Raw genomic sequence first — 21,237 nt, 5'->3', positions numbered from 1 at the left:
CTCTCAAATACTTATTCCCTTTGTGCAAATCGGAATGCCAAGGTGAATAGCTGGGCCACAGATTCTGGCTAATTATCTATCTCTTGAATGCAAGAAGCAATAAAAACTGCCTAATGCAGGACTAAAGCATTCCTTGCATAGCCTCTAACATCATAACATAACTGAGCTGCTGGTAACAAGCTAAGCAATGCCTTCCCAAAATAAGAAGTACATGTGCTTATGTGCTTATCCGCTCAATCAGCGCTCAATCAGGCTCGATCAGGCTCGATCAAGGAAAGGTGGAAAGGGTCCAAATGGCTGTCCCTTCCTTTTTAGGGTGGGTCCTGCTGACTATCATAGGATTCCTCTTAAGAGTGGCCAGGGTCAGAGGAAAAACTTTCAATGCTTCTTAGTGTTCTCTCCAGAAGCAGGCATTTTCTGTGCCTTTAATTTCAGGCTTTTCCCAGCAGTCTCTGTTCTGCCTATGTAAATTAACAAAAGCAGTGCTTATTGCTCACTTGCTCTAATGTCCTTCCTGTCCACAAAGCTCTGCCTAAGTATGCTTTTTTTCTTTTTCAGGGAAATTCTAAATGGTTTCTCTGTCCACTCTGTGGCAGTAGAATGCTGATTATGATGCCATGTTTTGTGGAATCACCAAGGTACAACTACAGAGGAATATATGAGTCTGAAGGACATGGAACTCTTAGCTAACACATCACAATATGTGATGCTTGCCAACCAAGCACTACATTCTGGTGCGCTGATGATCAGAACATTCTGCTCCTAAAGGAAAGAAAATACCGCTTGATTGAAAATAAAGTCTCTGTTTATATTAACGCTCTCTCTCTCCCTATATCTATCTATCTATCTATCTATCTATCTATCTATCTATCTATCTATCTATCTATCTATCTATCTATCTATCTATCTATCTATCTATCTATCTATCTATCTATCTATCTATCTATCTATCTATATCTCTATCTATCTATCTATCTATCTATCTTTATATATGGATACATGCATACACCTACTCATAGATATGCCATGCATTTCTTTGGATTTGTTTCAACCTCTTGCCATTTATTTGAGAATCCCTACTTTTCAAGTGACTGCAAATGAAGTCATCTCTGGCACGTTTTGGCTGATGCAAGGTAACCAAAACACAAGACAACTTTTAATAAAAATCATTGGTTTCTTTGTTAACGTGCACTGTCAAACATGGGACTTTCACACGTCAGGTAAATATGATAACCAATACACAACAGAAGCAGATGCAGATTGCTTATCAATGTCGTGATAGAACAGTTGTGATTTGAGTAGTAGAAGCGCCCCTGAATTGATACTTATTATATACAGCCTGTAAGATAGTCAAAAATGCATGCTAGGAGAGGAGATGCAAATATAAATGTATTAGAAAAATACATAAAGAGGAGTGATATGCTTTTATTCATGCAAGGCTAGAAAAAATCCCCATACTGTCGAAAGCATTCATACACCACCAAATGGAAATAAACAATTCTGACATTAAACGAAAAGGTGACGATGCATTTGTATCATCACCTTGAGAAGGATCATCTAGGAATTGAGCCCAAGCCTCAGCACTTAAAACCAAAAACACTCCACTAAAATAGGAGGCCTGTTGGTGCCAACAATTCTCAAAGTTAATGCTTGTTCTTGTTGAGCATTGAACCGAATGCAGGGCTCTTTTGAAAGTGAGGTCTGTGAATCAACAGATACATCCACATGCCAATTATGTTATTGTTTTTAAGAGAATTCACTTTCTTGGAACGAGACTGCATGAACCCACCTTCAGGGCCTGGACAAATTCATGCAAAACGGCAACTCTCAACATTGCAGCCAAGACAATATAACTAGTGTTTCTGCCCGGTTTCGAACCGGGGACCTTTCGCGTGTGAGGCGAACGTGATAACCACTACACTACAGAAACAGATACCTACAGGTGATTCTTCTGTGATGAAACTGCTCAAAACAGACTATTCCAAGGGCATCTGGTTTTAGATTTCTTTCATGCAACCTGCCCGACAGCCCTATCTGAACGCTTGTATATGCCTTGCAAGTTCAGCATTTTTGCAAAATGCTTAAAGAGAAATGTTTCCTATTTGCTCAGGCAGGGCAAGGTTAAAAGCATGAGACTCTAGCAAATAATCATCCACTACTGCAAAGAGAAAATTGATATTGGCTTTGAAATGCATACTTCAAAAGAGCACCAATGAAAGGGCTCGTCCGGGATTTGAACCCGGGACCTCTCGCACCCAAAGCGAGAATCATACCCCTAGACCAACGAGCCGTTGAAAGACCCTCACCTCTGAAAAGGTAATACCAGCTCTAAGCCCGCAATGAAGATCATGCTGGGGTCTTTTTCATGCTTGGTCTGTGAATTCACAGGAAATTCAGTGTCAACTTACCCTTTCTCAAACGATAGCACTATCATTTGTAAGTGTCCCCTTTTATTTTTTCTCAGCATTGGACAAGTCTTACAGGAAGTCAGCAGTTATTTATATATTTCTGCATTGGCTAGAGCCTAAAGAGAAAGAATAAAAAGCTGTTCATAACAACATAAGAAACACATTTTGCCTTTTCTCTCAAATACTTATTCCCTTTGTGCAAATCGGAATGCCAAGGTGAATAGCTGGGCCACAGATTCTGGCTAATTATCTATCTCTTGAATGCAAGAAGCAATAAAAACTGCCTAATGCAGGACTAAAGCATTCCTTGCATAGCCTCTAACATCATAACATAACTGAGCTGCTGGTAACAAGCTAAGCAATGCCTTCCCAAAATGAGAAGTACATGTGCTTATGTGCTTATCCGCTCAATCAGCGCTCAATCAGGCTCGATCAGGCGAGATATAGGAAAGGTGGAAAGGGTCCAAATGGCTGTCCCTTCCTTTTTAGGGTGGGTCCTGCTGACTATCATAGGATTCCTCTTAAGAGTGGCCAGGGCCAGAGGAAAAACTTTCAATGCTTCTTAGTGTTCTCTCCAGAAGCAGGCATTTTCTGTGCCTTTAATTTCAGGCTTTTCCCAGCAGTCTCTGTTCTGCCTATGTAAATTAACAAAAGCAGTGCTTATTGCTCACTTGCTCTAATGTCCTTCCTGTCCACAAAGCTCTGCCTAAGTATGCTTTTTTTCTTTTTCAGGGAAATTCTAAATGGTTTCTCTGTCCACTCTGTGGCAGTAGAATGCTGATTATGATGCCATGTTTTGTGGAATCACCAAGGTACAACTACAGAGGAATATATGAGTCTGAAGGACATGGAACTCTTAGCTAACACATCACAATATGTGATGCTTGCCAACCAAGCACTACATTCTGGTGCGCTGATGATCAGAACATTCTGCTCCTAAAGGAAAGAAAATACCGCTTGATTGAAAATAAAGTCTCTGTTTATATTAACACTCTCTCTCTCCCTATATCTATCTATCTATCTATCTATCTATCTATCTATCTATCTATCTATCTATCTATCTATCTATCTATCTATCTATCTATCTATCTATCTATCTATCTATCTATCTATCTATCTATCTATCTATCTATCTATCTATCTATCTATCTATATCTCTATCTATCTATCTATCTATCTATCTTTATATATGGATACATGCATACACCTACTCATAGATATGCCATGCATTTCTTTGGATTTGTTTCAACCTCTTGCCATTTATTTGAGAATCCCTACTTTTCAAGTGACTGCAAATGAAGTCATCTCTGGCACGTTTTGGCTGATGCAAGGTAACCAAAACACAAGACAACTTTTAATAAAAATCATTGGTTTCTTTGTTAACGTGCACTGTCAAACATGGGACTTTCACACGTCAGGTAAATATGATAACCAATACACAACAGAAGCAGATGCAGATTGCTTATCAATGTCGTGATAGAACAGTTGTGATTTGAGTAGTAGAAGCGCCCCTGAATTGATACTTATTATATACAGCCTGTAAGATAGTCAAAAATGCATGCTAGGAGAGGAGATGCAAATATAAATGTATTAGAAAAATACATAAAGAGGAGTGATATGCTTTTATTCATGCAAGGCTAGAAAAAATCCCCATACTGTCGAAAGCATTCATACACCACCAAATGGAAATAAACAATTCTGACATTAAACGAAAAGGTGACGATGCATTTGTATCATCACCTTGAGAAGGATCATCTAGGAATTGAGCCCAAGCCTCAGCACTTAAAACCAAAAACACTCCACTAAAATAGGAGGCCTGTTGGTGCCAACAATTCTCAAAGTTAATGCTTGTTCTGGTTGAGCATTGAACCGAATGCAGGGCTCTTTTGAAAGTGAGGTCTGTGAATCAACAGATACATCCACATGCCAATTATGTTATTGTTTTTAAGAGAATTCACTTTCTTGGAACGAGACTGCATGAACCCACCTTCAGGGCCTGGACAATTTCATGCAAAACGGCAACTCTCAACATTGCAGCCAAGACAATATAACTAGTGTTTCTGCCCGGTTTCAAACCGGGGACCTTTCGCGTGTGAGGCGAACGTGATAACCACTACACTACAGAAACAGATACCTACAGGTGATTCTTCTGTGATGAAACTGCTCAAAACAGACTATTCCAAGGGCATCTGGTTTTAGATTTCTTTCATGCAACCTGCCCGACAGCCCTATCTGAACGCTTGTATATGCCTTGCAAGTTCAGCATTTTTGCAAAATGCTTAAAGAGAAATGTTTCCTATTTGCTCAGGCAGGGCAAGGTTAAAAGCATGAGACTCTAGCAAATAATCATCCACTACTGCAAAGAGAAAATTGATATTGGCTTTGAAATGCATACTTCAAAAGAGCACCAATGAAAGGGCTCGTCCGGGATTTGAACCCGGGACCTCTCGCACCCAAAGCGAGAATCATACCCCTAGACCAACGAGCCGTTGAAAGACCCTCACCTCTGAAAAGGTAATACCAGCTCTAAGCCCGCAATGAAGATCATGCTGGGGTCTTTTTCATGCTTGGTCTGTGAATTCACAGGAAATTCAGTGTCAACTTACCCTTTCTCAAACGATAGCACTATCATTTGTAAGTGTCCCCTTTTATTTTTTCTCAGCATTGGACAAGTCTTACAGGAAGTCAGCAGTTATTTATATATTTCTGCATTGGCTAGAGCCTAAAGAGAAAGAATAAAAAGCTGTTCATAACAACATAAGAAACACATTTTGCCTTTTCTCTCAAATACTTATTCCCTTTGTGCAAATCGGAATGCCAAGGTGAATAGCTGGGCCACAGATTCTGGCTAATTATCTATCTCTTGAATGCAAGAAGCAATAAAAACTGCCTAATGCAGGACTAAAGCATTCCTTGCATAGCCTCTAACATCATAACATAACTGAGCTGCTGGTAACAAGCTAAGCAATGCCTTCCCAAAATGAGAAGTACATGTGCTTATGTGCTTATCCGCTCAATCAGCGCTCAATCAGGCTCGATCAGGCTCGATCAAGGAAAGGTGGAAAGGGTCCAAATGGCTGTCCCTTCCTTTTTAGGGTGGGTCCTGCTGACTATCATAGGATTCCTCTTAAGAGTGGCCAGGGTCAGAGGAAAAACTTTCAATGCTTCTTAGTGTTCTCTCCAGAAGCAGGCATTTTCTGTGCCTTTAATTTCAGGCTTTTCCCAGCAGTCTCTGTTCTGCCTATGTAAATTAACAAAAGCAGTGCTTATTCCTCACTTGCTCTAATGTCCTTCCTGTCCACAAAGCTCTGCCTAAGTATGCTTTTTTTCTTTTTCAGGGAAATTCTAAATGGTTTCTCTGTCCACTCTGTGGCAGTAGAATGCTGATTATGATGCCATGTTTTGTGGAATCACCAAGGTACAATTACAGAGGAATATATGAGTCTGAAGGACATGGAACTCTTAGCTAACACATCACAATATGTGATGCTTGCCAACCAAGCACTACATTCTGGTGCGCTGATGATCAGAACATTCTGCTCCTAAAGGAAAGAAAATACCGCTTGATTGAAAATAAAGTCTCTGTTTATATTAACGCTCTCTCTCTCCCTATATCTATCTATCTATCTATCTATCTATCTATCTATCTATCTATCTATCTATCTATCTATCTATCTATCTATCTATCTATCTATCTATCTATCTATCTATATCTCTATCTATCTATCTATCTATCTATCTTTATATATGGATACATGCATACACCTACTCATAGATATGCCATGCATTTCTTTGGATTTGTTTCAACCTCTTGCCATTTATTTGAGAATCCCTACTTTTCAAGTGACTGCAAATGAAGTCATCTCTGGCACGTTTTGGCTGATGCAAGGTAACCAAAACACAAGACAACTTTTAATAAAAATCATTGGTTTCTTTGTTAACGTGCACTGTCAAACATGGGACTTTCACACGTCAGGTAAATATGATAACCAATACACAACAGAAGCAGATGCAGATTGCTTATCAATGTCGTGATAGAACAGTTGTGATTTGAGTAGTAGAAGCGCCCCTGAATTGATACTTATTATATACAGCCTGTAAGATAGTCAAAAATGCATGCTAGGAGAGGAGATGCAAATATAAATGTATTAGAAAAATACATAAAGAGGAGTGATATGCTTTTATTCATGCAAGGCTAGAAAAAATCCCCATACTGTCGAAAGCATTCATACACCACCAAATGGAAATAAACAATTCTGACATTAAACGAAAAGGTGACGATGCATTTGTATCATCACCTTGAGAAGGATCATCTAGGAATTGAGCCCAAGCCTCAGCACTTAAAACCAGAAACACTCCACTAAAATAGGAGGCCTGTTGGTGCCAACAATTCTCAAAGTTAATGCTTGTTCTGGTTGAGCATTGAACCGAATGCAGGGCTCTTTTGAAAGTGAGGTCTGTGAATCAACAGATACATCCACATGCCAATTATGTTATTGTTTTTAAGAGAATTCCCTTTCTTGGAACAACACTGCATGAACCCACCTTCAGGGCCTGGACAATTTCATGCAAAACTGCAACTCTCAACATTGCAGCCAAGACAATATAACTAGTGTTTCTGCCCGGTTTCGAACCGGGGACCTTTCGCGTGCGAGGCGAACGTGATAACCACTACACTACAGAAACAGATACCTACAGGTGATTCTTCTGTGATGAAACTGCTCAAAACAGACTATTCCAAGGGCATCTGGTTTTAGATTTCTTTCATGCAACCTGCCCGACAGCCCTATCTGAACGCTTGTATATGCCTTGCAAGTTCAGCATTTTTGCAAAATGCTTAAAGAGAAATGTTTCCTATTTGCTCAGGCAGGGCAAGGTTAAAAGCATGAGACTCTAGCAAATAATCATCCACTACTGCAAAGAGAAAATTGATATTGGCTTTGAAATGCATACTTCAAAAGAGCACCAATGAAAGGGCTCGTCCGGGATTTGAACCCGGGACCTCTCGCACCCAAAGCGAGAATCATACCCCTAGACCAACGAGCCGTTGAAAGCCCCTCACCTCTGAAAAGGTAATACCAGGTCTAAGCCCGCAATGAAGATCATGCTGGGGTCTTTTTCATGCTTGGTCTGTGAATTCACAGGAAATTCAGTGTCAACTTACCCTTTCTCAAACGATAGCACTATCATTTGTAAGTGTCCCCTTTTATTTTTTCTCAGCATTGGACAAGTCTTACAGGAAGTCAGCAGTTATTTATATATTTCTGCATTGGCTAGAGCCTAAAGAGAAAGAATAAAAAGCTGTTCATAACAACATAAGAAACACATTTTGCCTTTTCTCTCAAATACTTATTCCCTTTGTGCAAATCGGAATGCCAAGGTGAATAGCTGGGCCACAGATTCTGGCTAATTATCTATCTCTTGAATGCAAGAAGCAATAAAAACTGCCTAATGCAGGACTAAAGCATTCCTTGCATAGCCTCTAACATCATAACATAACTGAGCTGCTGGTAACAAGCTAAGCAATGCCTTCCCAAAATAAGAAGTACATGTGCTTATGTGCTTATGTGCTTATCCGCTCAATCAGCGCTCAATCAGGCTCGATCAAGGAAAGGTGGAAAGGGTCCAAATGGCTGTCCCTTCCTTTTTAGGGTGGGTCCTGCTGACTATCATAGGATTCCTCTTAAGAGTGGCCAGGGTCAGAGGAAAAACTTTCAATGCTTCTTAGTGTTCTCTCCAGAAGCAGGCATTTTCTGTGCCTTTAATTTCAGGCTTTTCCCAGCAGTCTCTGTTCTGCCTATGTAAATTAACAAAAGCAGTGCTTATTGCTCACTTGCTCTAATGTCCTTCCTGTCCACAAAGCTCTGCCTAAGTATGCTTTTTTTCTTTTTCAGGGAAATTCTAAATGGTTTCTCTGTCCACTCTGTGGCAGTAGAATGCTTATTATGATGCCATGTTTTGTGGAATCACCAAGGTACAACTACAGAGGAATATATGAGTCTGAAGGACATGGAACTCTTAGCTAACACATCACAATATGTGATGCTTGCCAACCAAGCACTACATTCTGGTGCGCTGATGATCAGAACATTCTGCTCCTAAAGGAAAGAAAATACCGCTTGATTGAAAATAAAGTCTCTGTTTATATTAACGCTCTCTCTCTCCCTATATCTATCTATCTATCTATCTATCTATCTATCTATCTATCTATCTATCTATCTATCTATCTATCTATCTATCTATCTATCTATCTATCTATCTATCTATCTATCTATCTATCTATCTATCTATCTATCTATCTATCTATCTATCTATCTATCTATCTATCTATCTATCTATATCTCTATCTATCTATCTATCTATCTATCTTTATATATGGATACATGCATACACCTACTCATAGATATGCCATGCATTTCTTTGGATTTGTTTCAACCTCTTGCCATTTATTTGAGAATCCCTACTTTTCAAGTGACTGCAAATGAAGTCATCTCTGGCACGTTTTGGCTGATGCAAGGTAACCAAAACACAAGACAACTTTTAATAAAAATCATTGGTTTCTTTGTTAACGTGCACTGTCAAACATGGGACTTTCACACGTCAGGTAAATATGATAACCAATACACAACAGAAGCAGATGCAGATTGCTTATCAATGTCGTGATAGAACAGTTGTGATTTGAGTAGTAGAAGCGCCCCTGAATTGATACTTATTATATACAGCCTGTAAGATAGTCAAAAATGCATGCTAGGAGAGGAGATGCAAATATAAATGTATTAGAAAAATACATAAAGAGGAGTGATATGCTTTTATTCATGCAAGGCTAGAAAAAATCCCCATACTGTCGAAAGCATTCATACACCACCAAATGGAAATAAACAATTCTGACATTAAACGAAAAGGTGACGATGCATTTGTATCATCACCTTGAGAAGGATCATCTAGGAATTGAGCCCAAGCCTCAGCACTTAAAACCAAAAACACTCCACTAAAATAGGAGGCCTGTTGGTGCCAACAATTCTCAAAGTTAATGCTTGTTCTGGTTGAGCATTGAACCGAATGCAGGGCTCTTTTGAAAGTGAGGTCTGTGAATCAACAGATACATCCACATGCCAATTATGTTATTGTTTTTAAGAGAATTCACTTTCTTGGAACGAGACTGCATGAACCCACCTTCAGGGCCTGGACAATTTCATGCAAAACGGCAACTCTCAACATTGCAGCCAAGACAATATAACTAGTGTTTCTGCCCGGTTTCAAACCGGGGACCTTTCGCGTGTGAGGCGAACGTGATAACCACTACACTACAGAAACAGATACCTACAGGTGATTCTTCTGTGATGAAACTGCTCAAAACAGACTATTCCAAGGGCATCTGGTTTTAGATTTCTTTCATGCAACCTGCCCGACAGCCCTATCTGAACGCTTGTATATGCCTTGCAAGTTCAGCATTTTTGCAAAATGCTTAAAGAGAAATGTTTCCTATTTGCTCAGGCAGGGCAAGGTTAAAAGCATGAGACTCTAGCAAATAATCATCCACTACTGCAAAGAGAAAATTGATATTGGCTTTGAAATGCATACTTCAAAAGAGCACCAATGAAAGGGCTCGTCCGGGATTTGAACCCGGGACCTCTCGCACCCAAAGCGAGAATCATACCCCTAGACCAACGAGCGGTTGAAAGACCCTCACCTCTGAAAAGGTAATACCAGCTCTAAGCCCGCAATGAAGATCATGCTGGGGTCTTTTTCATGCTTGGTCTGTGAATTCACAGGAAATTCAGTGTCAACTTACCCTTTCTCAAACGATAGCACTATCATTTGTAAGTGTCCCCTTTTATTTTTTCTCAGCATTGGACAAGTCTTACAGGAAGTCAGCAGTTATTTATATATTTCTGCATTGGCTAGAGCCTAAAGAGAAAGAATAAAAAGCTGTTCATAACAACATAAGAAACACATTTTGCCTTTTCTCTCAAATACTTATTCCCTTTGTGCAAATCGGAATGCCAAGGTGAATAGCTGGGCCACAGATTCTGGCTAATTATCTATCTCTTGAATGCAAGAAGCAATAAAAACTGCCTAATGCAGGACTAAAGCATTCCTTGCATAGCCTCTAACATCATAACATAACTGAGCTGCTGGTAACAAGCTAAGCAATGCCTTCCCAAAATAAGAAGTACATGTGCTTATGTGCTTATCCGCTCAATCAGCGCTCAATCAGGCTCGATCAGGCTCGATCAAGGAAAGGTGGAAAGGGTCCAAATGGCTGTCCCTTCCTTTTTAGGGTGGGTCCTGCTGACTATCATAGGATTCCTCTTAAGAGTGGCCAGGGTCAGAGGAAAAACTTTCAATGCTTCTTAGTGTTCTCTCCAGAAGCAGGCATTTTCTGTGCCTTTAATTTCAGGCTTTTCCCAGCAGTCTCTGTTCTGCCTATGTAAATTAACAAAAGCAGTGCTTATTGCTCACTTGCTCTAATGTCCTTCCTGTCCACAAAGCTCTGCCTAAGTATGCTTTTTTTCTTTTTCAGGGAAATTCTAAATGGTTTCTCTGTCCACTCTGTGGCAGTAGAATGCTGATTATGATGCCATGTTTTGTGGAATCACCAAGGTACAACTACAGAGGAATATATTAGTCTGAAGGACATGGAACTCTTAGCTAACACATCACAATATGTGATGCTTGCCAACCAAGCACTACATTCTGGTGCGCTGATGATCAGAACATTCTGCTCCTAAAGGAAAGAAAATACCGCTTGATTGAAAATAAAGTCTCTGTTTATATTAACGCTCTCTCTCTCCCTATATCTATCTATCTATCTATCTATCTATCTATCTATCTATCTATCTATCTATCTATCTATCTATCTATCTATCTATCTATCTATCTATCTATCTATATCTCTATCTATCTATCTATCTATCTATCTTTATATATGGATACATGCATACACCTACTCATAGATATGCCATGCATTTCTTTGGATTTGTTTCAACCTCTTGCCATTTATTTGAGAATCCCTACTTTTCAAGTGACTGCAAATGAAGTCATCTCTGGCACGTTTTGGCTGATGCAAGGTAACCAAAACACAAGACAACTTTTAATAAAAATCATTGGTTTCTTTGTTAACGTGCACTGTCAAACATGGGACTTTCACACGTCAGGTAAATATGATAACCAATACACAACAGAAGCAGATGCAGATTGCTTATCAATGTCGTGATAGAACAGTTGTGATTTGGGTAGTAGAAGCGCCCCTGAATTGATACTTATTATATACAGCCTGTAAGATAGTCAAAAATGCATGCTAGGAGAGGAGATGCAAATATAAATGTATTAGAAAAATACATAAAGAGGAGTGATATGCTTTTATTCATGCAAGGCTAGAAAAAATCCCCATACTGTCGAAAGCATTCATACACCACCAAATGGAAATAAACAATTCTGACATTAAACGAAAAGGTGACGATGCATTTGTATCATCACCTTGAGAAGGATCATCTAGGAATTGAGCCCAAGCCTCAGCACTTAAAACCAAAAACACTCCACTAAAATAGGAGGCCTGTTGGTGCCAACAATTCTCAAAGTTAATGCTTGTTCTGGTTGAGCATTGAACCGAATGCAGGGCTCTTTTGAAAGTGAGGTCTGTGAATCAACAGATACATCCACATGCCAATTATGTTATTGTTTTTAAGAGAATTCACTTTCTTGGAACGAGACTGCATGAACCCACCTTCAGGGCCTGGACAATTTCATGCAAAACGGCAACTCTCAACATTGCAGCCAAGACAATATAACTAGTGTTTCTGCCCGGTTTCGAACCGGGGACCTTTCGCGTGTGAGGCGAACGTGATAACCACTACACTACAGAAACAGATACCTACAGGTGATTCTTCTGTGATGAAACTGCTCAAAACAGACTATTCCAAGGGCATCTGGTTTTAGATTTCTTTCATGCAACCTGCCCGACAGCCCTATCTGAACGCTTGTATATGCCTTGCAAGTTCAGCATTTTTGCAAAATGCTTAAAGAGAAATGTTTCCTATTTGCTCAGGCAGGGCAAGGTTAAAAGCATGAGACTCTAGCAAATAATCATCCACTACTGCAAAGAGAAAATTGATATTGGCTTTGAAATGCATACTTCAAAAGAGCACCAATGAAAGGGCTCGTCCGGGATTTGAACCCGGGACCTCTCGCACCCAAAGCGAGAATCATACCCCTAGACCAACGAGCCGTTGAAAGACCCTCACCTCTGAAAAGGTAATACCAGCTCTAAGCCCGCAATGAAGATCATGCTGGGGTCTTTTTCATGCTTGGTCTGTGAATTCACAGGAAATTCAGTGTCAACTTACCCTTTCTCAAACGATAGCACTATCATTTGTAAGTGTCCCCTTTTATTTTTTCTCAGCATTGGACAAGTCTTACAGGAAGTCAGCAGTTATTTATATATTTCTGCATTGGCTAGAGCCTAAAGAGAAAGAATAAAAAGCTGTTCATAACAACATAAGAAACACATTTTGCCTTTTCTCTCAAATACTTATTCCCTTTGTGCAAATCGGAATGCCAAGGTGAATAGCTGGGCCACAGATTCTGGCTAATTATCTATCTCTTGAATGCAAGAAGCAATAAAAACTGCCTAATGCAGGACTAAAGCATTCCTTGCATAGCCTCTAACATCATAACATAACTGAGCTGCTGGTAACAAGCTAAGCAATGCCTTCCCAAAATAAGAAGTACATGTGCTTATGTGCTTATGTGCTTATGTGCTTATGTGCTTATCCGCTCAATCAGCGCTCAATCAGGCTCGATCAAGGAAAGGTGGAAAGGGTCCAAATGGCTGTCCCTTCCTTTTTAGGGTGGGTCCTGCTGACTATCATAGGATTCCTCTTAAGAGTGGCCAGGGTCAGAGGAAAAACTTTCAATGCTTCTTAGTGTTCTCTCCAGAAGCAGGCATTTTCTGTGCCTTTAATTTCAGGCTTTTCCCAGCAGTCTCTGTTCTGCCTATGTAAATTAACAAAAGCAGTGCTTATTGCTCACTTGCTCTAATGTCCTTCCTGTCCACAAAGCTCTGCCTAAGTATGCTTTTTTTCTTTTTCAGGGAAATTCTAAATGGTTTCTCTGTCCACTCTGTGGCAGTAGAATGCTGATTATGATGCCATGTTTTGTGGAATCACCAAGGTACAACTACAGAGGAATATATGAGTCTGAAGGACATGGAACTCTTAGCTAACACATCACAATATGTGATGCTTGCCAACCAAGCACTACATTCTGGTGCGCTGATGATCAGAACATTCTGCTCCTAAAGGAAAGAAAATACCGCTTGATTGAAAATAAAGTCTCTGTTTATATTAACGCTCTCTCTCTCCCTATATCTATCTATCTATCTATCTATCTATCTATCTATCTATCTATCTATCTATCTATCTATCTATCTATCTATCTATCTATCTATCTATCTATCTATCTATCTATCTATCTATCTATCTATCTATCTATCTATCTATCTATCTATCTATCTATCTATCTATCTATCTATCTATATCTCTATCTATCTATCTATCTATCTATCTTTATATATGGATACATGCATACACCTACTCATAGATATGCCATGCATTTCTTTGGATTTGTTTCAACCTCTTGCCATTTATTTGAGAATCCCTACTTTTCAAGTGACTGCAAATGAAGTCATCTCTGGCACGTTTTGGCTGATGCAAGGTAACCAAAACACAAGACAACTTTTAATAAAAATCATTGGTTTCTTTGTTAACGTGCACTGTCAAACATGGGACTTTCACACGTCAGGTAAATATGATAACCAATACACAACAGAAGCAGATGCAGATTGCTTATCAATGTCGTGATAGAACAGTTGTGATTTGAGTAGTAGAAGCGCCCCTGAATTGATACTTATTATATACAGCCTGTAAGATAGTCAAAAATGCATGCTAGGAGAGGAGATGCAAATATAAATGTATTAGAAAAATACATAAAGAGGAGTGATATGCTTTTATTCATGCAAGGCTAGAAAAAATCCCCATACTGTCGAAAGCATTCATACACCACCAAATGGAAATAAACAATTCTGACATTAAACGAAAAGGTGACGATGCATTTGTATCATCACCTTGAGAAGGATCATCTAGGAATTGAGCCCAAGCCTCAGCACTTAAAACCAAAAACACTCCACTAAAATAGGAGGCCTGTTGGTGCCAACAATTCTCAAAGTTAATGCTTGTTCTGGTTGAGCATTGAACCGAATGCAGGGCTCTTTTGAAAGTGAGGTCTGTGAATCAACAGATACATCCACATGCCAATTATGTTATTGTTTTTAAGAGAATTCACTTTCTTGGAACGAGACTGCATGAACCCACCTTCAGGGCCTGGACAATTTCATGCAAAACGGCAACTCTCAACATTGCAGCCAAGACAATATAACTAGTGTTTCTGCCCGGTTTCAAACCGGGGACCTTTCGCGTGTGAGGCGAACGTGATAACCACTACACTACAGAAACAGATACCTACAGGTGATTCTTCTGTGATGAAACTGCTCAAAACAGACTATTCCAAGGGCATCTGGTTTTAGATTTCTTTCATGCAACCTGCCCGACAGCCCTATCTGAACGCTTGTATATGCCTTGCAAGTTCAGCATTTTTGCAAAATGCTTAAAGAGAAATGTTTCCTATTTGCTCAGGCAGGGCAAGGTTAAAAGCATGAGACTCTAGCAAATAATCATCCACTACTGCAAAGAGAAAATTGATATTGGCTTTGAAATGCATACTTCAAAAGAGCACCAATGAAAGGGCTCGTCCGGGATTTGAACCCGGGATCTCTCGCACCCAAAGCGAGAATCATACCCCTAGACCAACGAGCCGTTGAAAGACCCTCACCTCTGAAAAGGTAATACCAGCTCTAAGCCCGCAATGAAGATCATGCTGGGGTCTTTTTCATGCTTGGTCTGTGAATTCACAGGAAATTCAGTGTCAACTTACCCTTTCTCAAACGATAGCACTATCATTTGTAAGTGTCCCCTTTTATTTTTTCTCAGCATTGGACAAGTCTTACAGGAAGTCAGCAGTTATTTATATATTTCTGCATTGGCTAGAGCCTAAAGAGAAAGAATAAAAAGCTGTTCATAACAACATAAGAAACACATTTTGCCTTTTCTCTCAAATACTTATTCCCTTTGTGCAAATCGGAATGCCAAGGTGAATAGCTGGGCCACAGATTCTGGCTAATTATCTATCTCTTGAATGCAAGAAGCAATAAAAACTGCCTAATGCAGGACTAAAGCATTCCTTGCATAGCCTCTAACATCATAACATAACTGAGCTGCTGGTAACAAGCTAAGCAATGCCTTCCCAAAATAAGAAGTACATGTGCTTATGTGCTTATCCGCTCAATCAGCGCTCAATCAGGCTCGATCAGGCTCGATCAAGGAAAGGTGGAAAGGGTCCAAATGGCTGTCCCTTCCTTTTTAGGGTGGGTCCTGCTGACTATCATAGGATTCCTCTTAAGAGTGGCCAGGGTCAGAGGAAAAACTTTCAATGCTTCTTAGTGTTCTCTCCAGAAGCAGGCATTTTCTGTGCCTTTAATTTCAGGCTTTTCCCAGCAGTCTCTGTTCTGCCTATGTAAATTAACAAAAGCAGTGCTTATTGCTCACTTGCTCTAATGTCCTTCCTGTCCACAAAGCTCTGCCTAAGTATGCTTTTTTTCTTTTTCAGGGAAATTCTAAATGGTTTCTCTGTCCACTCTGTGGCAGTAGAATGCTGATTATGATGCCATGTTTTGTGGAATCACCAAGGTACAACTACAGAGGAATATATGAGTCTGAAGGACATGGAACTCTTAGCTAACACATCACAATATGTGATGCTTGCCAACCAAGCACTACATTCTGGTGCGCTGATGATCAGAACATTCTGCTCCTAAAGGAAAGAAAATACCGCTTGATTGAAAATAAAGTCTCTGTTTATATTAACGCTCTCTCTCTCCCTATATCTATCTATCTATCTATCTATCTATCTATCTATCTATCTATCTATCTATCTATCTATCTATCTATCTATCTATCTATCTATCTATCTATCTATCTATCTATCTATATCTCTATCTATCTATCTATCTATCTATCTTTATATATGGATACATGCATACACCTACTCATAGATATGCCATGCATTTCTTTGGATTTGTTTCAACCTCTTGCCATTTATTTGAGAATCCCTACTTTTCAAGTGACTGCAAATGAAGTCATCTCTGGCACGTTTTGGCTGATGCAAGGTAACCAAAACACAAGACAACTTTTAATAAAAATCATTGGTTTCTTTGTTAACGTGCACTGTCAAACATGGGACTTTCACACGTCAGGTAAATATGATAACCAATACACAACAGAAGCAGATGCAGATTGCTTATCAATGTCGTGATAGAACAGTTGTGATTTGGGTAGTAGAAGCGCCCCTGAATTGATACTTATTATATACAGCCTGTAAGATAGTCAAAAATGCATGCTAGGAGAGGAGATGCAAATATAAATGTATTAGAAAAATACATAAAGAGGAGTGATATGCTTTTATTCATGCAAGGCTAGAAAAAATCCCCATACTGTCGAAAGCATTCATACACCACCAAATGGAAATAAACAATTCTGACATTAAACGAAAAGGTGACGATGCATTTGTATCATCACCTTGAGAAGGATCATCTAGGAATTGAGCCCAAGCCTCAGCACTTAAAACCAAAAACACTCCACTAAAATAGGAGGCCTGTTGGTGCCAACAATTCTCAAAGTTAATGCTTGTTCTGGTTGAGCATTGAACCGAATGCAGGGCTCTTTTGAAAGTGAGGTCTGTGAATCAACAGATACATCCACATGCCAATTATGTTATTGTTTTTAAGAGAATTCACTTTCTTGGAACGAGACTGCATGAACCCACCTTCAGGGCCTGGACAATTTCATGCAAAACGGCAACTCTCAACATTGCAGCCAAGACAATATAACTAGTGTTTCTGCCCGGTTTCGAACCGGGGACCTTTCGCGTGTGAGGCGAACGTGATAACCACTACACTACAGAAACAGATACCTACAGGTGATTCTTCTGTGATGAAACTGCTCAAAACAGACTATTCCAAGGGCATCTGGTTTTAGATTTCTTTCATGCAACCTGCCCGACAGCCCTATCTGAACGCTTGTATATGCCTTGCAAGTTCAGCATTTTTGCAAAATGCTTAAAGAGAAATGTTTCCTATTTGCTCAGGCAGGGCAAGGTTAAAAGCATGAGACTCTAGCAAATAATCATCCACTACTGCAAAGAGAAAATTGATATTGGCTTTGAAATGCATACTTCAAAAGAGCACCAATGAAAGGGCTCGTCCGGGATTTGAACCCGGGACCTCTCGCACCCAAAGCGAGAATCATACCCCTAGACCAACGAGCCGTTGAAAGACCCTCACCTCTGAAAAGGTAATACCAGCTCTAAGCCCGCAATGAAGATCATGCTGGGGTCTTTTTCATGCTTGGTCTGTGAATTCACAGGAAATTCAGTGTCAACTTACCCTTTCTCAAACGATAGCACTATCATTTGTAAGTGTCCCCTTTTATTTTTTCTCAGCATTGGACAAGTCTTACAGGAAGTCAGCAGTTATTTATATATTTCTGCATTGGCTAGAGCCTAAAGAGAAAGAATAAAAAGCTGTTCATAACAACATAAGAAACACATTTTGCCTTTTCTCTCAAATACTTATTCCCTTTGTGCAAATCGGAATGCCAAGGTGAATAGCTGGGCCACAGATTCTGGCTAATTATCTATCTCTTGAATGCAAGAAGCAATAAAAACTGCCTAATGCAGGACTAAAGCATTCCTTGCATAGCCTCTAACATCATAACATAACTGAGCTGCTGGTAACAAGCTAAGCAATGCCTTCCCAAAATAAGAAGTACATGTGCTTATGTGCTTATGTGCTTATGTGCTTATGTGCTTATCCGCTCAATCAGCGCTCAATCAGGCTCGATCAAGGAAAGGTGGAAAGGGTCCAAATGGCTGTCCCTTCCTTTTTAGGGTGGGTCCTGCTGACTATCATAGGATTCCTCTTAAGAGTGGCCAGGGTCAGAGGAAAAACTTTCAATGCTTCTTAGTGTTCTCTCCAGAAGCAGGCATTTTCTGTGCCTTTAATTTCAGGCTTTTCCCAGCAGTCTCTGTTCTGCCTATGTAAATTAACAAAAGCAGTGCTTATTGCTCACTTGCTCTAATGTCCTTCCTGTCCACAAAGCTCTGCCTAAGTATGCTTTTTTTCTTTTTCAGGGAAATTCTAAATGGTTTCTCTGTCCACTCTGTGGCAGTAGAATGCTGATTATGATGCCATGTTTTGTGGAATCACCAAGGTACAACTACAGAGGAATATATGAGTCTGAAGGACATGGAACTCTTAGCTAACACATCACAATATGTGATGCTTGCCAACCAAGCACTACATTCTGGTGCGCTGATGATCAGAACATTCTGCTCCTAAAGGAAAGAAAATACCGCTTGATTGAAAATAAAGTCTCTGTTTATATTAACGCTCTCTCTCTCCCTATATCTATCTATCTATCTATCTATCTATCTATCTATCTATCTATCTATCTATCTATCTATCTATCTATCTATCTATCTATCTATCTATCTATCTATCTATCTATCTATCTATCTATCTATCTATCTATCTATCTATCTATCTATCTATCTATCTATCTATCTATCTATATCTCTATCTATCTATCTATCTATCTATCTTTATATATGGATACATGCATACACCTACTCATAGATATGCCATGCATTTCTTTGGATTTGTTTCAACCTCTTGCCATTTATTTGAGAATCCCTACTTTTCAAGTGACTGCAAATGAAGTCATCTCTGGCACGTTTTGGCTGATGCAAGGTAACCAAAACACAAGACAACTTTTAATAAAAATCATTGGTTTCTTTGTTAACGTGCACTGTCAAACATGGGACTTTCACACGTCAGGTAAATATGATAACCAATACACAACAGAAGCAGATGCAGATTGCTTATCAATGTCGTGATAGAACAGTTGTGATTTGAGTAGTAGAAGCGCCCCTGAATTGATACTTATTATATACAGCCTGTAAGATAGTCAAAAATGCATGCTAGGAGAGGAGATGCAAATATAAATGTATTAGAAAAATACATAAAGAGGAGTGATATGCTTTTATTCATGCAAGGCTAGAAAAAATCCCCATACTGTCGAAAGCATTCATACACCACCAAATGGAAATAAACAATTCTGACATTAAACGAAAAGGTGACGATGCATTTGTATCATCACCTTGAGAAGGATCATCTAGGAATTGAGCCCAAGCCTCAGCACTTAAAACCAAAAACACTCCACTAAAATAGGAGGCCTGTTGGTGCCAACAATTCTCAAAGTTAATGCTTGTTCTGGTTGAGCATTGAACCGAATGCAGGGCTCTTTTGAAAGTGAGGTCTGTGAATCAACAGATACATCCACATGCCAATTATGTTATTGTTTTTAAGAGAATTCACTTTCTTGGAACGAGACTGCATGAACCCACCTTCAGGGCCTGGACAATTTCATGCAAAACGGCAACTCTCAACATTGCAGCCAAGACAATATAACTAGTGTTTCTGCCCGGTTTCAAACCGGGGACCTTTCGCGTGTGAGGCGAACGTGATAACCACTACACTACAGAAACAGATACCTACAGGTGATTCTTCTGTGATGAAACTGCTCAAAACAGACTATTCCAAGGGCATCTGGTTTTAGATTTCTTTCATGCAACCTGCCCGACAGCCCTATCTGAACGCTTGTATATGCCTTGCAAGTTCAGCATTTTTGCAAAATGCTTAAAGAGAAATGTTTCCTATTTGCTCAGGCAGGGCAAGGTTAAAAGCATGAGACTCTAGCAAATAATCATCCACTACTGCAAAGAGAAAATTGATATTGGCTTTGAAATGCATACTTCAAAAGAGCACCAATGAAAGGGCTCGTCCGGGATTTGAACCCGGGATCTCTCGCACCCAAAGCGAGAATCATACCCCTAGACCAACGAGCCGTTGAAAGACCCTCACCTCTGAAAAGGTAATACCAGCTCTAAGCCCGCAATGAAGATCATGCTGGGGTCTTTTTCATGCTTGGTCTGTGAATTCACAGGAAATTCAGTGTCAACTTACCCTTTCTCAAACGATAGCACTATCATTTGTAAGTGTCCCCTTTTATTTTTTCTCAGCATTGGACAAGTCTTACAGGAAGTCAGCAGTTATTTATATATTTCTGCATTGGCTAGAGCCTAAAGAGAAAGAATAAAAAGCTGTTCATAACAACATAAGAAACACATTTTGCCTTTTCTCTCAAATACTTATTCCCTTTGTGCAAATCGGAATGCCAAGGTGAATAGCTGGGCCACAGATTCTGGCTAATTATCTATCTCTTGAATGCAAGAAGCAATAAAAACTGCCTAATGCAGGACTAAAGCATTCCTTGCATAGCCTCTAACATCATAACATAACTGAGCTGCTGGTAACAAGCTAAGCAATGCCTTCCCAAAATAAGAAGTACATGTGCTTATGTGCTTATCCGCTCAATCAGCGCTCAATCAGGCTCGATCAGGCTCGATCAAGGAAAGGTGGAAAGGGTCCAAATGGCTGTCCCTTCCTTTTTAGGGTGGGTCCTGCTGACTATCATAGGATTCCTCTTAAGAGTGGCCAGGGTCAGAGGAAAAACTTTCAATGCTTCTTAGTGTTCTCTCCAGAAGCAGGCATTTTCTGTGCCTTTAATTTCAGGCTTTTCCCAGCAGTCTCTGTTCT

At 39.7% G+C, this 21,237-nt stretch overlaps 16 non-coding genes across 16 annotated transcripts; all 16 read right to left on the bottom strand.

Annotated features, from left to right (window-relative positions):
• Nucleotides 1-1,857: 1,857 nt before the first annotated feature.
• TRNAV-CAC (transfer RNA valine (anticodon CAC)) lies at nucleotides 1,858-1,930 on the bottom strand. The gene has a single exon. It is a non-coding gene; the product is annotated as a tRNA-Val (tRNA).
• Nucleotides 1,931-2,218: 288 nt separating this feature from the next.
• On the bottom strand, nucleotides 2,219-2,290 carry TRNAP-UGG (transfer RNA proline (anticodon UGG)). Its single transcript has one exon. It is a non-coding gene; the product is annotated as a tRNA-Pro (tRNA).
• A 2,173-nt stretch (nucleotides 2,291-4,463) lies between these two features.
• TRNAV-CAC (transfer RNA valine (anticodon CAC)) lies at nucleotides 4,464-4,536 on the bottom strand. The gene has a single exon. It is a non-coding gene; the product is annotated as a tRNA-Val (tRNA).
• Nucleotides 4,537-4,824: 288 nt separating this feature from the next.
• TRNAP-UGG (transfer RNA proline (anticodon UGG)) lies at nucleotides 4,825-4,896 on the bottom strand. Its single transcript has one exon. It is a non-coding gene; the product is annotated as a tRNA-Pro (tRNA).
• Nucleotides 4,897-7,021: 2,125 nt separating this feature from the next.
• TRNAA-CGC (transfer RNA alanine (anticodon CGC)) lies at nucleotides 7,022-7,094 on the bottom strand. Its single transcript has one exon. It is a non-coding gene; the product is annotated as a tRNA-Ala (tRNA).
• Nucleotides 7,095-7,382: 288 nt separating this feature from the next.
• On the bottom strand, nucleotides 7,383-7,454 carry TRNAP-UGG (transfer RNA proline (anticodon UGG)). The gene has a single exon. It is a non-coding gene; the product is annotated as a tRNA-Pro (tRNA).
• A 2,195-nt stretch (nucleotides 7,455-9,649) lies between these two features.
• TRNAV-CAC (transfer RNA valine (anticodon CAC)) lies at nucleotides 9,650-9,722 on the bottom strand. Its single transcript has one exon. It is a non-coding gene; the product is annotated as a tRNA-Val (tRNA).
• Nucleotides 9,723-10,010: 288 nt separating this feature from the next.
• Nucleotides 10,011-10,082, bottom strand: TRNAP-UGG (transfer RNA proline (anticodon UGG)). Its single transcript has one exon. It is a non-coding gene; the product is annotated as a tRNA-Pro (tRNA).
• Nucleotides 10,083-12,203: 2,121 nt separating this feature from the next.
• Nucleotides 12,204-12,276, bottom strand: TRNAV-CAC (transfer RNA valine (anticodon CAC)). The gene has a single exon. It is a non-coding gene; the product is annotated as a tRNA-Val (tRNA).
• A 288-nt stretch (nucleotides 12,277-12,564) lies between these two features.
• On the bottom strand, nucleotides 12,565-12,636 carry TRNAP-UGG (transfer RNA proline (anticodon UGG)). Its single transcript has one exon. It is a non-coding gene; the product is annotated as a tRNA-Pro (tRNA).
• Nucleotides 12,637-14,847: 2,211 nt separating this feature from the next.
• TRNAV-CAC (transfer RNA valine (anticodon CAC)) lies at nucleotides 14,848-14,920 on the bottom strand. Its single transcript has one exon. It is a non-coding gene; the product is annotated as a tRNA-Val (tRNA).
• A 288-nt stretch (nucleotides 14,921-15,208) lies between these two features.
• On the bottom strand, nucleotides 15,209-15,280 carry TRNAP-UGG (transfer RNA proline (anticodon UGG)). The gene has a single exon. It is a non-coding gene; the product is annotated as a tRNA-Pro (tRNA).
• Nucleotides 15,281-17,413: 2,133 nt separating this feature from the next.
• On the bottom strand, nucleotides 17,414-17,486 carry TRNAV-CAC (transfer RNA valine (anticodon CAC)). The gene has a single exon. It is a non-coding gene; the product is annotated as a tRNA-Val (tRNA).
• A 288-nt stretch (nucleotides 17,487-17,774) lies between these two features.
• TRNAP-UGG (transfer RNA proline (anticodon UGG)) lies at nucleotides 17,775-17,846 on the bottom strand. Its single transcript has one exon. It is a non-coding gene; the product is annotated as a tRNA-Pro (tRNA).
• Nucleotides 17,847-20,053: 2,207 nt separating this feature from the next.
• TRNAV-CAC (transfer RNA valine (anticodon CAC)) lies at nucleotides 20,054-20,126 on the bottom strand. Its single transcript has one exon. It is a non-coding gene; the product is annotated as a tRNA-Val (tRNA).
• Nucleotides 20,127-20,414: 288 nt separating this feature from the next.
• On the bottom strand, nucleotides 20,415-20,486 carry TRNAP-UGG (transfer RNA proline (anticodon UGG)). The gene has a single exon. It is a non-coding gene; the product is annotated as a tRNA-Pro (tRNA).
• Between the last annotated feature and the right edge of the window lie 751 nt (nucleotides 20,487-21,237).

This window comes from Lissotriton helveticus, chromosome 8 (assembly GCF_964261635.1).
Source record: "Lissotriton helveticus chromosome 8, aLisHel1.1, whole genome shotgun sequence".
NCBI lineage: Eukaryota > Metazoa > Chordata > Amphibia > Caudata > Salamandridae > Lissotriton > Lissotriton helveticus.
The sequence above is the reverse complement of the archived record's forward strand: the minus strand, read 5'-3'. Positions and strand labels throughout refer to the sequence as shown.